Consider the following 22,865-nt stretch of genomic DNA (forward strand, 5'->3'; position numbering starts at 1 on the left):
GGGGTTCTGTGGGATCGCGGCTCCCACTAGCGGCTCCTTCCACCGGATCGCCCGCCGGATCCCTGCAATTCTGCATCCTGGAGTGTGGGGAACCACCGGCCTGCTTCCCTCTGCCCCGGGGTGCACAGGGCTGCTGCACAGAGCAGCAATCCCATTTCCCCACACCCCACTCCCTAAAAAGGCCCTTTTGTGCCACTTCACAACCCAAGAGGCTCCCAAACCTCCCAGGACAAGACCTGGCCCTTGTAGTGCTGAGATCTCCCTGGCAAAGATAAATAACAGGTTGCAGGATGTCCTGCTCCCCAAAAAGGCCCTTTTGGGCCACTTCACAACCCAAGAGGTGCCCAAACCTCCCAGGACAAGACCTGGACCTTGTAGTGCTGAGATCTCCCTGGCAAAGATAAATAACAGGTTACAGGATGGCCTGGGAATGCTGGGCCTGCAGATCCTCTGGAATATCAACCCAATGTTTGCTGAGTTACTCTCACAGCTGGTGAGGTGTTAATAAAATACACAGAACACTCTGTGAGGGAACCTGGGGAGCTTCGAGTGCCTCTGAAAGGTTAAACTGGCAGCTGGTCTGAGAAATCAGTGGAAAATTCGCATTTCATTGATCAGCATCCGGATAGTTGCTCCTTCTTTGTACAGTACCTCTCGTATCGCTTAGGCTCCAAAATCCCCCCAAATCCATCACTTTTTAGGTAATTACTGCTCCATTACATCGAGTTTACTGTGATCTACTTGCAATCACGGAATGAATTATCCCTTATCAGGGAATAAAAATGTGTAAGTTTGGGGGAGCGGGGAGAGAGGGGAATAAAGAGCAGAAAATAAAATCAATTCATGGCTCCATTAACACCCAACCACAAAGTTCCTCACCACAGTCCATTCCTGTACCTACAGCTCCTGGGCAGCCAGCAAAGAGCCTAAAAAACAATTACAGAATGGAATTAAAATCACCTTTTTAAGTGAAAGTTCTCGAGACGCCTCCCTGCGTAGATTTAATCAGGCGGGTATTGAGTGCTGGGGCGATAATTGATTATTAAATCACTATAAATACACATCTGTACAAGGCTCCAGTCCAATTTCCCCTCTGCAATAAATATTTCTCGAGGTGTTTATTTAATCCACGCCTGCCCACGTGAATTTGGGTGATGGATCTTCGGCTGCCTGGATGCAAAACAGAGCCCAGGCAATGCCGCCATCCATCAGCCACTAAGTTGCTGTTAATAACATTCCCTGGGGAGAAATTCCAGGCAAACAGTTATGAATTTAGTGATCGGGAGCCTCAATCTTCTGTTTAAGGAGAAAAGGTGAAGAGGAGTGCAAGGAGAAGGCACTGAGCTGGGCAAGGATGGAGGCAAAAATTCTTGATGTGTTTGGGGTTGAAATACATCCTGAAATGGAATTTTTTCTGTTTGCCCTTGCTTTTTAGGGCAATCAGTCACAAACTGTGGTTCCCCTTGCCTTGCCTCTCAGTTGGGGAGAGAGGGGAAGAGCAACTCATGAGCAAAGAGTCTCCAAACAGCTCCAGTTGCTTCAGCCAAGCCCCAAAGTGCAGAAATCACAAGGAAAAATGAGCATTCATCAGGGGGGCGAGGCTCAAAGGGTGACAGGGATAATAAAAAAAATGTCAATAATCAAAAAATCTCTTTCTCCTTTGAAATCCAGAGTTTTATTCCCAGAGGTGCTGGCCTATGGCTTGGAAATGCTGTTTTCATGGATCTTGGCTACCCAAATGGGTTAAAAATATCATGGTTTTGCCACAAAGCCAAAGAAGGGGATCTGCACAGCCAGGGGGGTTGATGGACAGCAGCTCTGGAGATCCTTCCATCCTTCCACCCTTTCACCCTTCCACCCTTCCATCTTTCCATCTTTCCATCCTTCTATCCCTCCACCCTTCCATCTTTCCTCCAATCCATCCTCCCTTCCTTCCATCCATCATTCCACCCCTCCACCCTTCTACCCTTCCACCCTTCTGCCCTTCCATCTTTCCATCTTTCCATCCTTCTATCCCTCCACCCTTCCATCTTTCCTCCAATCCATCCTCCCTTCCTTCCATCCATCCTTCCACCCTTCCATCCTTCCACCCTTCCACCCTTCCACCTTTCCACCCTTCCATCTTTTCATCTTTCCATCCTTCTATCCCTCCACCCTTCCTTCCATCCATCCTTCCATCCTTCCATTCTTCCATCCTTCCATCCTTCCACCCTTCTGCCCTTCCATCTTTCCATCTTTCCATCCTTCTATCCCTCCACCCTTCCAACTTTCCTCCAATCCATCCTCCCTTCCTTCCATCCATCCTTCCATCCTTCCTTCCATCCTTCCATCCTTCCATCCTTCCTCCCACCCTTCCATCCCTGTGTTCCTCTACAGGATTTCCTGCCATTCTCTTCCTCCTTTAGCTGAGATTAAAATTTAACGAGGACAAAATAAGCCCTGAACGAGGAGATTTTCGAGGCTCTTTGAAGGTCTAATGAGAACAGGCAATGATGCATAATGAAACACATGGAGAATCCAAATCCCAGGGAAGGGGAGTGACGGGCTCTGCCCTGGCCAGGCCTGAGCCTGTACCCCACCCCAGCCACACCCCCTATTCACCTGTCCTAAAAGTGAGAAATTATTTTAAAGTTTCTTTAAAAAGCCCTAAAATCTGCATTTTCCAAGAGGGAAACTGAGGCAGGGGGTTCCGGGATCACTGATGTCTGTCAGACCCTTGGAAATCCCTGGAGCTGAAGGGAAGGGAAACTTCCCTGTTGTGCTTAGGGTTGAAATGCATCAGGAAAAAACATTTTCCTTTCATTTTCTAGGGCTTCCAAACTTTCCCAAGGAGTTGCTCAAGTTGGGTCGACCAACAGCTCCAGTAGAACAATCCCCAGCACCATGAGGGAGCAGCCTGGGGGATATTTTGGGATAATTCATCAGTTCATCTTCTTTTCTCTTTGTTTATCAATATTTCCTGATAGGGAGCTGCAAATTTTATCATGGAAGATTCCCAGCATGCCAGGATTGTGGAGCTCAGAGGGGAATATGGGATGCTTTATTAGGATTTTCTTTTCTTTTAAAGGTATTTCTCAGGATTATGTCACCTCCATCCCAGCTGCACCCACACATGGATAAATCACTTCTTCAGTGTCACTTGTTGAAAGGATAAATGTTTCCGCTCCCAGGATATTTATTCCTTTTTGCTCTCATTTGACAGACAAATCACATCATCCCAGGATTTCCCTGGCAAACTTTGGAGCAGTCAACTTGCCCCCAGGGATTTATTTCACTATCAAACTGTCTTCTTTTGGAGGGGGATGTGGAATTTTGGGTCAGCCTGATGGGTTTTGTGAACAGGCTGAGATTCATCACGGGGATTTACATTCCCTGGATTGACTGATTTAATTACATGTTCAACAAAGATGGGAATGTGATGGGGATGGAGCTGGGGTGGGAGTGCAGGTATCTCCTGGATGCTGCTTTCCAGGTAAAAATGGAGGTGGAGATGACTTTCCACCTCAGATGGTCCTTTGAAGTCCAACACCATCGATATCTACAACATCCTCCTGGGGTAGTGGGAGGGGCAGCTCTGGTTTCTGCTCCCTGTGACAGTGACAGGACCTGAGGAGCAGCTGCAGCTGTTCCAGGGCAGGTTTAGGTGGGATTTCAGGAAAGGTTCTTCCCCCAGAGGGTGCTGGCCCTGCCCAGGCTCCCCAGGGAATGGGCACAGCCCCAAGACTGCCAGAGCTCCAGGAGGGTTTGGCCAGCACTGCCAGGGATACCCAGGGTGGGATTTTTGGGGGCTCTGGGTAGAGCCAGGATCACTTTGTTGATGACTTCCAGCTCAGGATATTCCATGATTTCTGACTTCCTAGAAGAGGACCCCACCATACCTGCAGCTGAAAAAGCCCTTTTTCCCTCTGAAAATCCCAAGTCAGGGACTGTCTCATGAAATAGCCTGTGCAAAATGAAGGATTTATAGAACAGTACATAAAATCCTGACGTGCCAGGCTGCTCCTCTGTGTCTGGACATCCCTCTTTTCCCCTAAACCCAAAGGAGATTTTAGAGTCTACACCATTTTCTGTAAGAGCAGGGTGGTAGAAAAGCAGAATCCTCTAATGGCTTGGGGATGTTTTACAGACCTTAATAACTGTGGGCTCACAACAACTCAGCAAGAAATAGGGAATGTAATTGTCCCCATTTGCAGGAAGAAGAAAAATAGATACACACGAATCAAATGAGGAGCTGAGTAAAGTCTTACCAGGAGCTGGGGGAGCTCTCCATTACCTGATGTCTTAAAATCAGCTCTGGATCTCTTTATATCAATCATACTCTGCCTCTGCCAGGAAGAAGAAGTGGTTGGGTGAAAAAAAGGCTCTTTGCCTCTCTCCCTCCTTCCCTTTCTTCAGGAATGTGTTTTTCAACTGAAAAATGAGGAAAATTCACTTTTCTTCAAGTAGCTCCAGCCAGACTTTGAGATTGGTCCTGATTTTTTCAAGGACATTCCCAAGGAAGAAGAAATGGGCCAGAATTGCAAGCACCAGGCTCCATACCCTCCTGTGTGAGAGCAATCCTGGGATGTTGCAAGCAGCTTTGGCTTGATGGAAAACAAATCAGATCTTCAGGCATGGTTTTTTTTATCCAAATGTTTTGAGATGGGGGCAGGTTTGTCCTGATTTCCCCAATGTTCCCCCTTCCCACACATCCTGAGCATCCCTAAAGCACTGATATGAATCCAAAAAAAAAGTAGGAGAGGAATTTGGGGATTTAGGGGTGTAAGTGTGCAGGGACACCTTCCTCTATCCAGGAGGCTCCAAACCTTGTCCAACCTGGCCTTGAACACTTGCAGGGATGGGGCAGCCACAGCTGCTCTGGGGAACCTTTTCCAGTGCCTGTGAAACATGAGGCAAACCAGCTGCTCTTTCCCAAATTGCTGAACATGGAGCAGGGAAGCTGAGAGAGATTAGAGCCTGGCACACAAATCCCAGCATGAATTCCATAACCAGCCAGTGCTGCCAAGGGTTTCTGTTTGCAAATTGCCTGCAAACAGATTGGAGAAGTCCCCACCATATTCCTTGTTTGAAAAATTTTGCAAATTTCTTCACGGTCTGAGGATCAATTGGAATCCAAAATGTGATTATGGAATCTACAATTCCCAGTTGCACAATTCCCGCTGACTGAGCCATGGCCTTTTGATGTTTCTGCACCATAAATACACAAGAAAGGAGTCCAAAAGTCAGTTTTAAAGCTGGAAGGGAACAAAATCATCCAGCTGGACTTCCAAAAGCTCTGTTGATTGTTGCTCAAACTTCCCAAAAAAGCAACTTTTAGGCAAAGTCAGTGCCTGGATTCAGCACCTTGAAGTGGTGAAGACTTCACTGCCTTCTGCAATTGGCTGAGCTGAGGTGTAATTCCCCTCCTGTCTAATTTTTCTAATTCACACTCAGCTCATGTGACAGCTTTGCTGAAGATCTTTTGGCTCTCTGGAGCTTCTCCCAGTGTGGCTGCTGATGGACCAACAATTTTCCTCTGTTCTAAGTGCTGCACTTGAATTTTCCAGAGCCTGGACTCTTCATTTTCAAATTTGGGTTCCAAATCAAAGCAAGCTTGGACTCAAAGCAAGGGAGCACCTCTGCTAAAACCCAACTGGCCCATCACAAACCGTGAATTTTGTGATCAAGGAGTGGTTTTGAAACATCCCTGGCAGGGAAGATCTGAAGGAAAAGTTTGTTTTCTGGGAAAATTCTCGCTGGCAGAGCTCGGCTGGCTCTGTTCAAGGTGAGTGAGCACAAAAGGGTCAAGCTGCAGCTGTCTTTGGAATTAGAATAAATTATCCTCTTTCAGATGCCTCCTTAATGGCTCAGCTCTGCAGATCCCACTCCGACCACATGCTGCTCTGCTCGGAGGTGAGCTGAGACTGCTCCTAATGATCAGCTCATTACATCCATGAATTATGCACACAGCCAGGTTATGCAAAACAAGCCTGGTATTATTATTAAACTCCTGACACCAGCCCAGCAGCTGGAGGCTCCCAGGCTGGCATCCTTGACTCCTGGTGAACATGCTGGCCAATATTGCCTCTGTGCACTCCGTGCTCTTCCATCTGTCTGCACATCCCCACTTTTTTCTGGTTTTTTTCTGTCTCAGGCACCTTTTGTTACAAGCTTGTGCAGTCTCTCACAGGAGATTGGCATGTCCCATGCTGGGGTCACAAATCAGGGGAAAAATGCATTAAAACTTCACGTAGACTTTGGGTTTAAGGAATTAAAGATATTTGCTAAGCTCACGGGGGGAAAGTGCTGGGCATGGCACAAACTGGGATATCTGGTCCTTACAGCCGTGGATTTCCAGTCCAAACTCTCCTGTGCTCCTGCTACCTTATCTCTTGCAGCCTTTGCACCTTTCTGGGAGAAACTGCTCGTGCTCCAAGCTTGGATCCTGCCTGTGCTGTGCTCTTCCAGCTCTTCCCAGGGGGCCTGGATCCTGCAGGAACTTCTACATGCTGCTGTTGTCCAAATATTATTAAAGATGAGTATTCAAGGAAATTTGTTTTCCACTGTTTTCTTGGCTCTGCTCAGTGCACACTCAGTGTTTAAATGACATTGGAGAGTGTGGATGAGACGGAGAAAGGAAAAGAAGAGGGAGGGAGGGAGGGAGGGAGGGAGGGAGGGAACACAACTGGTGCTTTGAGGAACTTTGGTTTGAAGCTTGGAGCTTCTTCCTCTCAACTTCTCACAGGGTCGTGCACGAAGAGCCCATCGAGGAACCTCAGGATTGACCACACAGAGGGGACCTCTGACACTTTGGGAGCCATGTGTTTCATTTATCTGTCACCTTTGTTTACTCTCATTTGTATACTTAACTAATTTGACTTGACACAATAAGGGCATGACCATGAGAAGCAAAAGACATGGCTTAAATATTTCATAAAATGCTTTAAAAAAAAGAGGCGTGAGAGAATAAAGTCCTGGCTCCTTGGTCCTGCTCGTTTTTATTAGAAAGAGAGCAGTTTGGGGGGAAATCACCATCATTACTTCAGATTTTGCATGAATGCCTAATAAAACTCCTAAGGATATGTGAAATACCCGTGCATCCGCTAATGGGAATTGATTCAGCATTTGATCCATTTTTAAGCAGATTTAATGACGTTTCCTTGTCTGTGTCTCCCCGTGGTTCATTATTCCATTAAGTGCCATTTAGGCTGGGTGATGTGTGTAGAAGGGAACAGCTTGTGATGGCTTTTGTTTAACAAAGCCCTCCCTGGTGCTCCTGCAGGCTCCAAACCAGTGACAGGTCCCATCCCAGCACGGTGGCTGCCACTGCAGTTGCATGAAAGATACATGGGATCAGCTGGGAGGCAACTGGTTTTGGCAGCTGTGCTCCTCACTGATGGATTTGGGGCGGGATTAACAATTTAAACCCAGCCCTTGTGTTAACATCTCCCTCTCTCATTAGCATGAGCACTCCTGGAACAGCTGCAGGAAAATTCCCTCGGAATAACATGGCAATCTGGATTGGAAGATTTCCTGCTGGATTTGGGGTGTTGTCCTGTTTTGCTCCTTGGGTGCTTTGCAATGGCTCCTGGTCATCTCCCAGGGCTTGGCCTTGATCAAGAACTCTGGGAAGACCCACTGGGATGGGTCTGGCCTCATCCCGTTCTCCAACAGATCAAGCTTAGTCTTCCAAGGAGTTCAGCTGGTTCTGAACCAAACTGCTTTGTCTTTTAGGCCCTTTCCTTTGTCTCACAGTCTAAATTTAGCTGCTGTTCAATCGTGGCCTTTAACTTCAGCCATTATTTCCTCCCTTTGTTTCTCTTCCCTGACATATTTATAGAGAGCAGCCGGGTCCCCTCTGCCCGGCAAGGCTGGAGGAGCCTGGCTCTGATCCTTCCCCTTCCTGGGACTGCTCTCCCTTTTCAAGGACAGTCAGGCTGCTCTTTGTAGCAGCTGTTCCAGGGCCACTCCAGCCTTTTCCAACAGTGGATATTAAAAGTGTCCTGTGGGTGTCAAAGACAATCTCACCTGGGGCTGGCACAGCAGCAGGAATCCATCAATATCCCCACTGGAAATCGCTCCTTCCAGATGTTCCTGGAGGAAAATGCTTCAAACAGTGAGGGCAGCAAGAGGATTTTCTTTTCTTTTGCAGCCTTACCACACTGCAGGAAGGACACTGAGGTGCTGGATTGTGTCCAGAGAAGGGAACAGAGCTGGGAAAGGGGCTGGAAAATTCCTGAGGGAGCTGGAAAGGGGCTCAGCCTGGAAAACAGGAGGCTCAGGTGGGACCTTGTGGCTCTGCACAGCTCCTGCCAGGAGGGGACAGCCGGGGGGGGGACAGCCAGGGGCGTTGGGCTCTGGAAAGGGTACAGCCTCAGGCTGGGCCAGGGGAGGTTTAGTGGGAAAATTTATTTATTAATGAAAATATATTTCTGGAAAGGACTGCCCAGCCCTGGCACAGCTGCAGTGGTGGATTCCCCATCCCTGGAGGAATTTAAAACCCTATGGATGTGGCACCTGGGGACATGGGCTAGTGGTGGACTTGACAATTTTAGTTCAGCCCTTGGACTTGATGATATTACAGAGCTTTTCCAGGCAAATGATTCAATGATTCCATGATTTCAACTGTCCCACAGGGTGCTGACCTCACAGACAGCTCACCTTGGGATAAGCAGGTATCAGGGCCCAAACTGTCCCCTCATTCCAGCTTCTGCAAGCCAGGCCCAATGTGGCCACTTCACCTCCTTCCACAACCTCCCAAGCACGGCCCCTGCCCCAGCCTGCCCAGAAGGCTCCTGGGGCTGGAATAAAGGAGAAGGGACTGCCCTGCATCTGCTCTGAGTTCAGCAGGATTCAGGCCATTGAAATGCAGAATTAATTAGAAATACTCAATGGCTGGAGCCAGGGGGGTGCAGAAATCCTGCCGTGGAAATGTTTGAGGTGACTCGACCCCCATGGCACAGCGTTAGTGCCACCATCACCCACGCAGTGCCACTTAAAGGCAATATTTAAATGCCCTGAGGAGATTTCTGACTCGATTTTATGCTACAGCCAGTGACACACATCTTCAGCCTCAGCTCACCCCAACCAGAAAGGCACTGACACATCCCCACACAGGCAGGGCTTGCTTTGCGTGGTGCGGAATAAGAGGGAAAAAAAAATCAATATCACGCAAAATAAAGGCATTTTCAAAAATAAACTGAGCCATGATTCACTTTATTTCAGAGCCTGTGCCCACAGCCCTCATGTGTAACCTGCTGGCAAAGCTGAGCAGAGAGCAGAGCTGGATCCTGGCCAGTAATTACAGTGATCAGGAGAATTGAAATGTTTTGCAAAGCTTGCTTGGCTTTTATAGGTGAGCTGCAGAACAAGACAGCTTGGAAGTCTCCTTGCCTTTAACAAAGATGCCATTTCATTATTCAAATGAGCAGGTACCGTGGAGTGGTGATTACACAGCTGGTATATGCCTTTCCCTGAGACTCCAGCTCTTCAGGGGATTTTGCTGTCTGATTCGGAGGGAAAATGGGAATTGCAGGGCAGATGATTGCTCCTCAGGTGGGCTGTGCTTGGTGGATCTGATATCTCCCCCCGGAATGCTTCCAAATTCCATGCTAGAGGAAATCAGGCTGCACAGAGAGCTGGGATGGCCCTCCAGAGCTCTCCAAAATGTCTGGCAGGAGGGTGGTAGCACAAAGTAAATGGGAAACTGAGGCAGGGAGAGATTAATCCTGTTTGGAGCTGACCCAGCCAAGAGATTGGACAGTCAGATAAATCAGTCTGGGCTGGTTGGGTCTGTCTGCAGGGAGAGAGGGATGGTGCCAGACGTGGGGCATTTGTGCCCTGTGCCTACCCTCACCTCTATCGAGCAGCATCACAGCAGCAACCAAAAAAAAGAGAGAAAAAAATGAAAAGGAAACATTATTTAGGAGAAAAAGCATTAAAAAAGAATCACTTCTTCTCCTTAAGTAACGGCAGCAGAGTCTGAATCCTGCTCATCATTTCGAAGTGCTGACTCATTTACCACTCGAAATGAATTGAGGGCTGTTAAAGGGTTTATAGAAGATTTCATTAAATATGGATTGAGCCAGCTTAAGATGGAAATTGTTATAAAAGCTGGCACCAGCTCCAGGAGCCAAATGGTTCCGTTTATTACGGAGATATTTTACTGCTGCCTCTGGCCTGAGCCCGCAGCGGCGGCAGAACGGCAAAACAGAGCGGAGTGGGAATGGTACTGCTGAATTCCAGAGAGGGAATGGAGCTGCTGAATTCCAGAGAGGGAATGGAGCTGTTGAATTCCAGAGAGGGAATGGAACTGTCACATTCCAGAGAGGGAATGGAGCTGCTGAATTCCAGAGAGGGAATGGAACTGTCACATTCCAGAGAGGGAATAGAGCTACTGAATTCCAGAGTGGGAAAAGAGCTGCTGAATTCCAGAGAGGGAATGGGGCTGCTGAATTCCAGAGAGGGAATGGAGCTGCTGAATTCCAGAGAGGGAATGGAACTGTCACATTCCAGAGAGGGAATGGAGCTGCTGAATTCCAGAGAGGGAATGGAACTGTCACATTCCAGAAAGGGAATAGAGCTACTGAATTCCAGAGTGGGAAAAGAGCTGCTGAATTCCAGAGAGGGAATGGGGCTGCTGAATTCCAGAGAGGGAATGGAGCTGCTGAATTCCAGAGAGGGAATGGAGCTATCCCATTCCAGAGTGGGAATGGAACTTCTGAATTCCAGAGTGGGAATGGAACTGTCACATTCTAGAGTGGGAATGGAGCTGCCGTGTCCAGGGTGGGAATGCAGCTGTCATATTCCAGGGTGGGAATGGAACTATCACATTCTAGAGTGGGAATGGGGCTGTCATATTCCAGACTGGGAATAGGACTGTCATATTCCAGAGTTGTAGCAGAGTTGTATTCCAGGATGGGAATGGAGCTGCCACGTCCAGAGTGGAAGCAGCTCTGATATGTCCAGTGTGGCCCTTTTCCCTGCAGGGCAGTTGTCAGTCCAAACCACAGGGCTGATGTCACCATATCCCAGAATCCCAGCATCCCAGATTGGTTTGGGTTGGAAGGGACCTTAAAGCCAACCTCTTTCCCCTACCTTGGCCAGGCACACCTTCTACTGTCCCAGGTTTTTCCAAGCCTGTTCCCACCTCTTCCAGGATGGGGGCAGGGATGGAGATGAGCTTCCCTGTGCTGGTCCAGCAGGAACGGGAAGGCCAAGCCAAGATCTCTGAGGTGATGTGAAGGATACAACAAACACCCTTCAAAGTACAGTTCTGGACAAACCCTACACTCTGGGTTATACCCCCACACCAGCTCTGAGCCTCTCCTGGGCTTGGGGGATCACCAATAAAAGGGTTGGGGCATGAGGCAGTGCCCAGCTCCCAGTTTCCCTGGAACAACAGGGAACTAAGCTGTCCATGCCTTCACCCTTTGCTGTTCCCAGCCGATCCTGGCTGGTTCCAAACTATTCCTGCCTGTTCCCAACCCATCCTGGCCTGTTCCAAACCATTCCTCCCTGTTCCCAACCCATCCTGCCTGTTCCAAACCATTCCTGCCTGTTCCCAGCCCTGCAGCTGCAGGCAGTGGGATGCTGGTGTGTGAAGGAGAGGCTTTGTCAGGATCAGGACAGCATTAATGTCCCCCCAGGCGAAGCACAGATGTGTTTGCACTCCAACACGATCCCAACAATTAAAACAACTGTACCTGCATTTATCATATTGATGGGATGGACATGCTTGGCTGCACTGAGGCTTTTCCAGTACATTATTCATGGGGTCTGATATGTTAAAACTGTTTTCATCTCACTTTATAAATGTGTACGGGGTGAGAGGGGCTGTGGGAAGACGAGGAGAAATGCTGGTGGAGGCAGGACAGTGTCTGTCCATCCACAAGTGCTGGAGTGACATTTATCTCATCCAGATTATTTTACTTTAAAAAAATAATTAATTTATATTTCTTCTCATTTTTTTAGTATTTTATTTCATTTCAAAATGAGGAATTCAGCAAGATAGAAATCTTCTGGCTCCAATATCCCCCATTAGCACAAAGCTGTGAATTTGAGCCACGTGCAAACCACAGTGCAGAAATTGGCCTTGAAGGATGTTGTAGAATTTGGGAATAGTTTAGGGTGGGAAGACCTGCAAGTCGATCACAGCCACAAGCACCACAAGTCATGGGATACTTGGCTTAGACACAGCTGTGGGAAAAGTGACTTTTTAATGCTGAGGGTGAAGGGAGCTCTGAGAGATGCCCAGAGTGTTTTCAGTGCCTGAGCCTTGAGAGCTGTGCCTGGAGATGCATCCAGAAGGAAGGCACTGATTTCCTGCTCACATCTGCTTGTTATCTCTGTCATCCCCAGGGGAATGGAGGGGAAACTCCAACCACACACAGAGAGGTGAGAAAAAAGCTGGGGAGGATTCCCTGCTGGAAAAAAAGCAGGCAGTGTCACCTCCAGGCAGTGTCAGGGGTGACAGTCTCCTCTCCAAGGGGAGGTGAGGAGGTGCCAGCCAGGCCTGGGCTATTGTATTTGCAGGGATGCCCTAACAAAGGCAGGAATGATGAATCTGGCTCCATGTTCTCAGAAGGCTGATTTAGTACTTTATTATACTATATTATATTATACTATATAATATTTTAAAATATTATCCTATACTATACTAAAGAATACAGAAAGGATACTTACTCAATGCTAAAAAGATAATAATGAAAACTCGTGACTCTTTCCAGAGTCCTGACACAGCTTGGCCCTGACTGGCCAAAGAGTGAAAACAACTCCCAGCAGAATGCAATGGAACAATCACCTGTGGGTGAACAATCTCCAAACACATTCCACATCAGCACAACACAGGAGAAGCAAATAAGATAAGAATTGTTTTCCTTTTCCCTGAGGCCTCTCAGCTTCCCAGGAGGAAAATCCTGGGTGAAGGGATTTTTTCAGAGAATGTGAATGGCACACGGGGCCATGGGTAGAACCCATATGTCCCTCTCTGGATGCTCCAGGGGGGTGATGTCTCCTCAGGTTGGGTGACACCTCTCTCCATATCCCACCTTCTGCCTACAGCCTGATCACTGAAGCTGCAGCTCTTTTATTTCCAACTTTGGTCCTTGTTTTTGATTGGTAGCTCAACACAAGCTGCTTGTGCTCACACCCTTGCAAAGCCAGCACAGGTTCAGCAGCACCTCTAAAAGAACCCCTAACCCCCAAAATTAACTAAACCAGGCAAAACTGTGCCAGAAAAGGGGTGAGGGTGGAAGGCCCCATATTTTTGTTTCCTCCCCACAGGCAGTGGCTGATAAAGAGGTGCTGGGTTCATTACTGACAGCATTAAACAATTAAGGATTCTCATGGCTGATTGGCTTAGGTTGAGACAGTTATTTTTAAAACCAGGAACAAAATAAGTTGCTTCACCTTTGCTGAACCTCATCTCTTTACAGCAGGGAGAGACAAGCTGAGCTGGCTGAATTTTCTTTTATTGGAGTCTTTTGATTTTTTTGGACATCTACCTGAAACATTAAATGTCCTTCCTCTCCCTATAGTCCAGCTACTGAAACAAATCCTTCAGCTTCTGTTATGGGAGAAAAATGCCTTCACCTTGTGATAAGAAAGGATGAGGCACTTTTTCCCAGAAAGGTACAAGAATTTACAAGTAATATCTTCCAAGATCCCCAAAACTGCAGCACAGCTCCCTGAATGAGGAGAGCAGCAATTGCTGAGCTTTTGTTGTGGGTGGAAGTGCTCAAACATCGGCCCCTTTGGATAAAGAAAAGGAGAATTCAGGCTCCATTTGCTTTCCTCTTTCAGTGATGAGATTTGCTGTGCTCTCCTCGGTGACCAGAGCCAGGTGACACCCACAGGTGTGTCTGGCCTTCAAGCATGGTCCTGGATGCAGATGGAGCACCCCTGGATGCTCATCCCACCCTGCAGGTCCCCAGTGTTGCACTGGAACATCCCTGCTGGCATCTGCAGTGACAGATGCTGCAGCCACCAAAGGGCTTCCAAGGTTGCTGAAGGGTGGCAGCAATCCCTGCCAGGCTGGGTGGCATCTGCAGCACAAGGACAAGGTCTTTGTCCTAAGACAGCCCTTGTCTTAGTGCTCTGCCATTTATCATATTAAAACCAGAACCATCAAATGGCATGAGATTTCTTTTAGCACCCCCCTTTTAGGTTCCTCTGTCTCAAATCCAAAACACTATGGAAAATAAAAAAAAAAACAAACCCTTCTGGTATGATGAACTCAGCAAATTTCCAGCAGCTATCAGTGGCTGGGTTATATGTGTGGTCAAAGGATTATATATATACTACATTTATATGGATAGGCTGCCAAATGTGCAGCAGCATCACAGGGCAGGGGTGAAGCCTCTGGAGGGATTTAAAAGCTGTGTGGATGTGGCACTTGGGGACGTGGTCAGTGGTGGCCTTGGCAGTTGTGGGGGAGGGGTTGGTTTGGATGACCTTAGAGGTTGTTTCCAACCTGCTTCCATGATGTGGGGCTGTGGCAGGAGGAAGGAATGGAAACCATCAATGGGTGCAGGGGACAGGAAAAGGTGAGAGCCCAAGGGGAGAAAGGCCTTGCATGACAGGAAGGGTGAATGTCCATTATCAAAGTCCCACAGTCACAGAATCACAGAATGACCAGGTTGGAAGAGACCTTCAAGATCATCGAGTCCAGCCCACCCCCAACAGCTCACCCAAACCCTGGCACCCAGAGCCACATCCAGGCTGTGTTAAACACACCCAGGGATGGGGACTGCACCACCTCCCTGGGCAGAACATTCCAGAACTTTATCACCCTTTCTGTAAAAAGCTTTTCCCTGCTCTCCAGCCTGTATTTCCCTTGGTGCAGCTCAGGCTGTGTGCTCTGGCTGTGTCAGTGCTGCTGCAGACAGAGCCCAGCCCAGCTGAGCACAGGCACCTTTCAGGAGCTGTGCAGTGATGAGGGCACCCCTGAGTCTCCTTTTCTCCAGGCTGGGCACCCCCAGCTCCCTCAGGGCTCCTCTCAGGGTTTGTGTTCCCAGCCCCTCTCCAGCCCCGCTGTCCCCTCCAGACGTGCTCGGGTGTCTCAACGTCCTTCCCAATGTGAGGGGCCAGAACTGGACACTCCATCTCTGAGGCTGCACCAAGACCTTTCCTTGGAAATCCCTTTAAAATGAAACCCTCAGACCTTCCTCAGAAATCCCTTTAAAGCATGTGGGGTCTAATAACAGCTGTATTCCCCATGACAGGCTGCGGGCCCTTCCCAGGCCATTTTGGGAGGAGTGGAAGCTCCATGGCAGCTCCTGGGATAGAACACAATGTGGCACACACCCCACTTGTGTCAATATCTTCCCATTCCATGTGATTAATGCCCGGGTGCTCTGCCCTGTGTTTGTCACAGCTGCTGGAGCCCATCCTGGCTGGGCCATGCCCAACCCCTCTGCCCTCTGGCAGTGCTCAGCTGGGAACAGACTGGAGCCCTGCTGAGGCCCCAGAGAGGCCATGACATCTCTGACACCTCTCATTCCCTCCTTGAAGGCTCCTCTTCCTTTGTATTTCACACTGAAGCCCAGCAACTCTCCTTGGAAAGGGCCAGGAAAGAGACAATTTGGGCAAACCCTGTTTTATCTTCAGCTCAGCAATCATTTCTAGGAAACCAGCCTTGTTTTTTTCTGTATTGTTCTTGTGTCTCTTTAAAGCTGTGCTGTCATTGATGAAGCAGAATAAACCCAGTCGTTGTTCCTTTTTCATTTGCCTTAGATCCTGGTCTTTATTTATAGCCAGAGCCTGGAGCAGGAATGAGCAATCTCCAGCTCAGGGCTGTCCCTGCTCCCTTCCCTTAACCTCATCCTACGTGAGGCAGCTCTCAAAGCTTCCCTCATGGCACAGCTCTTCTCTGGAGCCCTTCCAGCCTCCAGAGGAACAATTCCTTTTCATTTTGTGGCACAGAAGATTTGGTTTTGCAAAATGAAGCAAACCTGTGCAGTGAGAGCTGAAGGAGAGGGCAAATTCCTCTGGTTTGCTCCAGAGGATTCTCTTAGTCCTGCTGGGTCACTCGAAAATACCCAGGACAATTCAAGGAGTTTCTAATTTTTTTGTTGTTTCCTTTCTGAATGGTCAAGGGATGCTTGGTCAGGCTCCTTGTTTCTCCCTTGTTTCAGCCCCAGTGCTGGCTGACACGAACACTGAATAGGGAATTCCAGGATTGGGCTAATTTTCATTCTTAGCATTCAGGAATGAGGTAGAACTTTCTAGCCTTTTTTTTCCTGCAACTTTTAGACCTAAAAATGGATTTCCTCCTTAACAAAAGCAGAGATTTTGCCCTAGACAGTGCCTGGGGGTGATAGGGCTTTGCAGAACATCCCAAACCTCCTGGGACCAGCAGAGCTGGATCTGGAGACCCATCTTTTACCCTGCCAGCAGTTCGGGACTGCTCCATAATGAAGATTAAACACCTACAAAGTTTTAGTGATGTCTCAGAATTTCCTCCAGGGCACATTAGGAAGAGAGGACCTGCAGAGCTCAGCTTTGACGTGGGAACTGTCACCTGGGGAGGCCGTGGGCTGCATCCAAGAGTTTGGACAAGCAGCTGTCAGGAATAGTTTAGGTGGATTTGATGGCTTGGGGACAAGAACTCAGACTACAAGACATCCCCAGCCCCTGCCAGCTTGTACAGGTTACCCAGGGGCATGCCAAGAACGGGGCTCTGGGATAAAAAATGCAAATAAAAGCAGCAAAGCTCCTCTAAAAACACCCAGTGGACATTTAGGTCGAGGATTATTTTGGGGTTCAAGCCCTCAGGGTTTTTATTTTGGGGCGTTGGGTGGATGTGGCAGGATGGGGCCCCCAGGAGTGGTCACATTTACAGGAATCCTGCCTGGGGATGGAAGGCTGCTGGATAAGAAGCAGCAAGTAAATGAAGTGTATGGGAATTAATCTGAGCAAATCCAGTTTGGGGCTTATTAGGCAATTGGTATGCAAGGACAGGCTGCTCTTGAAGCACATTTAGCCCTGGGAAGAGATTTTTGATTCATCTCCTTCAAGGTGCCAGAATGCACCACCAAGGAAGCTCCGTAAATATTCCCCAATAATTTACCAGAGTGGCTTGGCTGTGACCAGGAGTCCCCCAAGGGCCAGGGAGAAGCTCCATCCCTCTGGCCCAGCATTCCTGGCAGGCTGCTGAAATGACAGAGACAACAATTAATGTCAATTGCTGCAGTCACTTCCTCGACGGACTCTGATCTGGATTGATCCACTGGCTCAATTTTGTTGTTGGGGATAGAATTTCTCATTTCAAGACATAAATCTCTCCCTCACTTATCAATGCAAAGATTTGTACAGTTAATAGGCGCTGGCAGTATCTGTAATTCCACATGCTGGGCCGGGAGACTATCTCAGGGCTAGGGAATGGCCTCCTATGGAAGGAAAAAATTATTAGATTAGAAAAGGCAGGAGCACCAATATTTCTGCAGTTTATTGCCAGGATGAATTGAAGTCTTGGCCCTATTAAGCTGATAACAAACCCAGCTTCAGCAGGGCCAGGGTGTGCATGGAAATATCTGCAGGAATAGCCAGTGATGGTTTGGGATCTTGATTTTTTATTATGTGGGGAAGCCAAGACCTCTGGGATGAGCAAATGCAGCCTGTGGGGGAAAAACAGTCTCAGATCCACCAAATTCTCCTTGGTGCAAAGGAGATGAGGGTTAGAAACTGCTGTAGGAATTTCCCTCCATCTTTGACATTGTTATGGGAGAGGGGTTTATGTCCAGGTCTCCTCTTCTTCCAGCCCTCCCATCCTTTCCCCCCACAGCATCCAAGCCCTCTAGTGTGGCTCTTCTGATCTTCCCCAAGGCCACTCCCTAAATCCATGTCCATCATGGCATGGGGAGGGCACAGCCAACTTCTGAATTGGTGTTTTTCCTTTTCACCAACAGGACAGGAGTGCTGGAGTCCATTCCTGGAGCTTTATTGCAGCATCAGCCTCACTACAGGCTGAGACAAGACAGAGGTGGCAAAGCTCATGTACAGCCAGCAGCAGCCAAAGGTTGCTTTGTTACAGAACATTTTAAAAACTTTCTGGCCAATGGCACATTGCTAGAGCTTACAGACAGTTGTTTTAGCCAATTTCTAAAAGCAGACATACACCTTCAGCTTCACACAATGCTGGCTTGCCTGCTTTCTATCAACAATGCACAATGCACCAGTATTAAGCTTTAAACCTTCTACTATCTTACTAAACATATTTTCCAGCAGTCTTAATATCTATCTTAACCAAACCTAAAACTCAAGCTATGGTTCCATGTCCTTACTTGCTATCCTATTGTAACTTTTTCTACCTTCAGACTTTGCAGCTGCAGCTAGCTCTGAGTTCTCTGTTCTTTCTGTTTCTAAAGCCTGCTTTCCCAACTTTCTAAAAATCTTCTTACCTTTACTAATTCCCACAAACTTCCAACTCCTTCTGCTTTCAGGAGCACTTGGAAGCTCCTGCAGCTCGGGAAGGGAAGGGAAAGGAGCTCATCTGGCAGGTGCAGGCAGCCAGTGGAACAACTGCTGCCATCTGCTCCTCTGCCCCTGCTGGAATTCCTGGGTGTGGCTGCAGGACACGAGTGATGCTCAGAACCTGCCAGCCACAGAGAATGGAAATAAAAACTGTCCTCTCTATGGTTTCCTGCTCTGCTCCAGCAGGGATTTTGCAGGGTTTGCCCCCTTGTTCCTGCTCGTGGTGGTTTGCAGGGTGTCCATCTCTGCTGGCTTCCCGTTGGATTTGGGATCAGGTTTGGGCAATATCAAAATCTGGGATGGGCTGGAAGGTCCTTCATGGATTGTGGCAATTTTCCTGCCTGTGATGCTGCCATGGCAATCCCACACACATCAATCACAGAGTCATTGAATGGTCTGAGTGGGAATGGACCCTAAAGCTCATCTTGTTCCACTCCTTGCCATGGGAACCTTCCACTGTCCCAGGTGGCTCCAAACTGCTTCCAGCCTGGCCTTGCACTCTTCCAGGGATGAGACATCCACAGCCCCTCTGAGCAGCCTGTCCCAAACACCAGCAGGAATCAGAAAACAGTGACAGTTTGGTGCTCACTGGAGCCACATCTCCAAGGATCTGACCCAAAGTGCTGCATTTCATGGCAGAAAACTGAAGAGAACCAAATCCACCGGCAAAATATCTCAGGCTTGGTTTGCTCAACACAGCAAAGCAGTGGCTGGTGGAAAAGGTGTCCCAGAAAGAACCGAACAGATGGGGAATTTTATTTCTAATTCCCTCTCTGGCAAACTGGGGGTGATGTGCAGGGTGGTCTGGATGTCCTGCATTGCCTACAGAGGTAACAAAAGCTGTTTTGAGTAGGAACAACCTTGGTTTTTTGCACTGGAAGAGCTAAAAGTACAAATCCATTAGAAAATGAGTGCTGTGGGCACCTTATCCCTGTGGAATGATTGTTCAGGTTCCTTGTGGAGAGAGATGAAATGCCCCAAATTGACAGAAACCTGTTGTCATAGATGCAAATTTCACAGGTACAGGAATAAATCCCTGACAGCCACGGGAGTGCAAGATTAGATTTGCCTGATAGCGATCTTCAAAACACCCAAACCCAGGATTTCTTCCCCTGGATGATGGAAAAGATTGGGATTCTGGCAGGGTGATACCCAAATCCTGGCCATCCTGACCAAAACACACATGGGAGGGACAAGGACACAGGACAATTAATTTCTTTCTTTCTGTGTAGGCTCTTGCTTTGACTTGAATTCTGAAAACCCTCTGGAAGGCAGGGAGAAAAGAAAGGCACCGTTTCTGATAAGCCAGGTTCAAAGGGAAGCATGAAATTCGGATGGATGTGGAGCCAGAGCAGCCCAGCCTCAGCTCAAAACCAGCAAATGCCTGCAATATAGATTTCATTTAGATTGAAGGATTTGTTTAGTGTGCATATTAGAAAACACTGCCCTTATTAATTCTCTTCCTTTTGGGATCTTTCCGTGTTTGTTTGGGTGTTTTTTGAAGCGAACAATTTCAAAGTCAATTGAATCCTGGGGGAAGGTGTTGGCTTGACAGGTTTTAAGCTCAAATTTCTTCATTTACATGCAGAGATAGCACGAGATTGGGAAGGGTAAACTTTCCATCTGCTCTAATAGGCATGGGTTGGGAATATGAGGAAGGAAAAGTGCATCTGTAGGTCTTCATATTTTAGTAGGGGTGTAAGCCATGGATCAGGCACCACCAAATTCAGTATATTTGGAGTTTTCCTAAAATAAACAGCGCCTGGACTCAGGTGAATGGGAATAAATCTCCTGTCAATGTTTTATTTCTATTTTCTGTGAGTTTTCAAGCAAGAGCACAATGGGGTTGAATTTGGATATAGGGGCCCTAAAGGTGCCTGTCGTGCCTATCCCAGTGGGATTTTCCGTCCCTCCATCTGGACAGTGCTCCCTTCTGCTGGCAGTGGGGCACTGTGCCTGCTCCAGGAGCTGGATGGAGCCCAGCACATCTCATTTCACCTCATGTAGGTCAGCCCAGCGCCAGCAGATGGGCTTGTCATGGAGCTGGACTCTAATTCCATCATCCCTTCGGTCCAGACACACCCTGGGAGGACGGGGATGCTGCGGCTCCAGCAGCTGCTGGGGTAAGAGGTGTCAAAAATAAACTCCTTCTTCCATTAATACTTAAAGTTTCCCAGAACTTTCACTGAGGGGTGATCCAAGGTATTGCAAATCAGGGAAAAAAGGGAACTAAAGTGTGACATTTATCCCTGCCCATGGCAGGGGGTTGGAGCTAGAAGATCTCTAAGATCTCTTCCAGCCCAACCTTCCCATGATTCCATGATTTTTCAGTTTTTTTAACCAAAAGATGTGATTTTTAACTGAGTTAAAAATGTATTTAGGAAGATGCTAAAATGAAATATCTCTGAATAACAACTTACAGCCTCCTCCCCTCCACTCCTAATAACAAAAGCTGCTGAAAGCAGATGAAGTTTGGAGTCTTGTGTTTTCTCCTTTATCTCCTGGTTTGGGAGGTCCTTGGAGGTTCCCCCATGTTCCCTACACTGCAAGGAGAGCAAAGGCCCTGCCCTCCTGCTGTAACAGACAGCCCAAGCCTCAGTTAGGAGTTTCAGAGGCAGAACATTCCCTTTAAGGGTGATTTTTGCTGTGTTTGACCCTGCACTGACGTTCTCCTGGCCTCTGCACAATATGAGGTCATTAAGCTGGGAGCTGCCTTTGGGTTTTAAGAGAGGAAAGAAAGGCCAAAGACACATTCCTTGCTTCTCCTTCCCTCCCTCCTTCCCACTGATCTCCTCATCCCCTGCAGGTTGCTCTGCAAGGAAGGGCTTTGGATATAAATAAACACAAACCCCCTTGGGATGCCCATCACTGACAGCTCCAGTGCAGAGAAGCTCCCAAAGTTCAGAGTTTAATGCAAAAGTCTGAAGTGACCACAATTTATTCCAAATTGCTTCGCTTGATCCGACGACCTCGGGAAATTATCGCTGGAGGAGGCAGGGATCGGTAGCCGGGAGCGCGGATGGGAGACAGCTCTGCCAAAGGAGGGCTCTGGTGCAAAGGGTGGAGCAACGTTTGGGATTTTAAAGAGCCTTGGAGAGACATTTTCCTCTGGAGAAGCTCAGGGATTTGAAGCCCATGTGTGTAGCCACAGATCTCTTCATAGAGAGCGGGCAGGCACAACTTCCCAAGGATATTTCCTGAGAATCACAGCGAGGAACCTCAGAGAAAGAAAAACAATTCTTATCTCTATTTTCTGCTCCTGTTCTTTTTGCAGATGTGGAATGTGTTAAGAAAATTGTTTACCTGAAGTGATTTGTCAGTTAGATTCCGCTGAGGTTGTTTTGTTTCCTTAGCCAATTGGGCAAAACCTGTGTCCTGGCTGTCTCAGACAGCCACAGGTTTTTCTTTAGTATTCTTTAGTATTCTTTAGTATAGTATCTCTTTAGTATAGTTATAATATAGTATTAATGTAATAGAGTTTAGTTTTAATAAAACAGTTGTTGAACCTTCTGAATCATAGAGGGAAATACCAATCATTCCCTGTGTTGGGGTATTGTATCTGCAGGGAATGCCCCAGTGAAGGCAGGAATGATGCATCTGACTCCATGCTCTCAGAAGGTTCATTTATTGCTTCATGATACTATATTATATTAAAGAATACTATACTAATGATACTAAAGAATACAGAAAGGCTACTTACAGAATGCTAAAAAGATAATAATGAAAACTCGTGACTCTCTCCAGAGTCTGACACAGCTTGGCCCTGATTGGCCAAAGAGTGAAAACAACTCCCAGCAGAATGCAATGGAACAATCACCTGTGGGTGAACAATCTCCAAACACATTCCACAGCAGCACAACACAGGAGAAGCAAATGAGATAAGAATTGTTTTCCTTTTCTCTGAGACTCCTCAGCTTCCCAGGAGAAAAATCCTGGGTGACAGAATTTTTTCAGAGAATGTGAATGCGACATCAGTGTTGCCCTGCATTCCATACATTGGGGCAATCAGCATCAAGCATCCTGCAGGAGGGATCAGCAGGAGCTAGGTTCCTCTGATGGGGGGAATTTGGGTTGAACTCCCTGGGTCCCTGCCCAGGGTGTTTTGGAGCTGAATTCCCTCCTTGCTGCTTCAGGGCACCAGCCCTGGGAATAGCTGTGGGTGTCCAATGGGTTCATAGCACAGTGAGGGAGGTTTTGTGAGCATTGCCTGGGATGAAAACCCAGCAATAACTAAGTGGGCTGGAGTCCTCAGGGGCAGAGCAGTCTGGATTCTGACAGACACCCTGTGATGTACTGGGGTGGTCCTGTGCCCAGCTGTGCCTCTGATAACCCACAGCCTGGTGCTGGGAGCAGGGTCAGGGTTTATTCTCCTGCCTCTTATTTCACTCTTGGTTTTGCTAATTGAGTTCTGG

This window comes from Fringilla coelebs, assembly GCF_963513975.1.
Source record: "Fringilla coelebs genome assembly, chromosome: 25".
NCBI lineage: Eukaryota > Metazoa > Chordata > Aves > Passeriformes > Fringillidae > Fringilla > Fringilla coelebs.